General features: G+C 42.6%; 1 pseudogene; it reads right to left on the bottom strand.

Annotated features, from left to right (window-relative positions):
• Nucleotides 1-764: 764 nt before the first annotated feature.
• Nucleotides 765-882, bottom strand: LOC126250085 (5S ribosomal RNA; annotated as a pseudogene).
• Between the last annotated feature and the right edge of the window lie 1,236 nt (nt 883-2,118).

Genomic DNA, 2,118 nt, shown 5'->3' with positions numbered 1-2,118 from the left:
GTCCACAAGGCAATGACCTCGACACTTCGGCCCACATATTCTCTGTCGGGTTGAGGTCCGTTGATCGTGGAACGAACGCCAATAGTTTTATTCTGTCTCAGCTCTAAAACCAATCCTGAACAGCTTTGCTCTGACAGATGGTCCTGTAAATAAATTGTTATCTAGTTATTTCATATTTAAATACCGTATTTGTAATTGGCACAGCATATTAGCATGTTTATAGCGATTGAGGATTCATGTCCGGTCACAGCTAAGAGGTCTAAACAGTCCATTCAGGAACGTGTTCTCCTGATTCATCATATGACGATAGTCGTTGCCTGAAAGCCACTTTAAGACCGACTGGTTCAATCAGATACAAACTATGTGGTGTCGAACTGAGATACAGAAAACATTGGTCAATTTAGACTTCTGCGTTGCAACAGTGCTGCGCAAATAAATACCCTCGATGGAGCGACAGGCAGCAGCCGCTCAAGGAAATTTAAGAAATTTGACAAAGTGAAACTCTATTCGCACATCAGGCGGAGCAAGTGGAACCAGTATCACGCCATTAAACTAAACTCCGTCCGAACAGGCTTTGGAAGGCCCAACAGTACCGACCGGCCGCCATGTCATCCTCAGCAACAGGCGTCACTGGATGCAGATATGGAGGGGCATGTGGTCAGCACACCGCTCTCCCGGCCGTATGTCAGTTTACGAAACCGGAGCCGCTACTTCTCAATCAAGTAGCTCCTCAGTTTGCCTCACAAGGGTTGGGTACACCCCCTTGCCAACAGCGCTCGGCAGACCGGATGGTCATCCATCCAAGTGCTAGCCCAGCCCAACAGCGTTTAACTTCGGTGATCTGACGGGAACCGGTGTTCCCACTGCGGCAAGGCCGTCGGCAGTAGTCTGCCATTAGTCATCAGGAAATTAACCAGTGATAGTGTCCACTCCTTTTTGACCCCAAGAAACAAAGAGCCATCTCACAAAATAAGATGAGGGGACACCAGAATTAACACTATATAAAGAAAGAACTAAGGAGCTTTTCTGCACTTGATAACCGTAAACAAGGAAATACTTTTTCTGAGATGCCACCTCGATGAAATATTCTGAATGGCTTCCATTTAAGATGTGACACCCAGTGAGTAAAATTCATTGTTTGAACCTAGATTTGACGTTTGACACCTAAGCTACAATTACTCTCTAATGTCACGATCCGAGCAATCTACATTAGGAAACATGAACGTAATGGAATAAGGTACACTGCAGCAGTGTTATGTTGGCTTAGTGGCAACATGTCCGATTTCCAGTGCGCTAGTAGATAAAAATCGCGCCTCGAATCTCGATGGAGAAACAAAGGCAGTTTCTACGTCTACTTCTCGTTTTCCATATGCAATCTGCAGACGGTCAGAACGAAATTCAATGACTTTTTCATAAGCCAAACAAGGGATCATAAGCCATCTCTCAGCTTCTGTTCAGTACATTATAGGAGTGAGCAGAAGTGTCTGTTTTCGAAATACTGCTTTACTTCACAAGAAAGTCCCAGAAAAGGCTTCAAGGGACCATTAATGACAGTAATTTGAGTGTTGTTTGTCGTATAGCGAATCATCACCTGAGAAAAACGTTACGGAACCAATGACCATACTGAGGTAACTCTGAAGGCGAAAATGTGTTTAATAACAGAAGTGACATTTTGTCATATTTTTCTTTTTGGAACTGCATCAGATAAGATACATTTTCCTTGTAAATATACATTCTGATTACTGCATGATATACTCAAATCACTTCACAACTGTGCCTGAAACAAACAGTTTTCTTTCATTACATCAAAGTTTCATCTTAATACAGGTACGATAAGTACATAATTCAACTGCATTTACTGATACATTTCAACCCTGGTTATAGAATACATCTATTTTATGACACTTGCGTCATCAGGTTTAAATTTCTCACACTCCCCCACACACTGCATCTCCCAAACAAGCAAGTCTGACAAAACCTAGCAGAATACCTACTGTGTCACTTTCAAGTACCTATCTTATGTTCTTCATAACTCTGTTCATGAAATTAGACGTCTGGATTTCCGTCGTAGTCGCACTGTGCCGCTTTCATTCGGTATACCATTTCTTTTTCATGGAA

This window comes from Schistocerca nitens, chromosome 3 (genome assembly GCF_023898315.1).
Source record: "Schistocerca nitens isolate TAMUIC-IGC-003100 chromosome 3, iqSchNite1.1, whole genome shotgun sequence".
Classification (NCBI taxonomy): domain Eukaryota; kingdom Metazoa; phylum Arthropoda; class Insecta; order Orthoptera; family Acrididae; genus Schistocerca; species Schistocerca nitens.
Note: the sequence above shows the minus strand (reverse complement) of the source record. Positions and strands in the feature narration are given on the sequence as shown.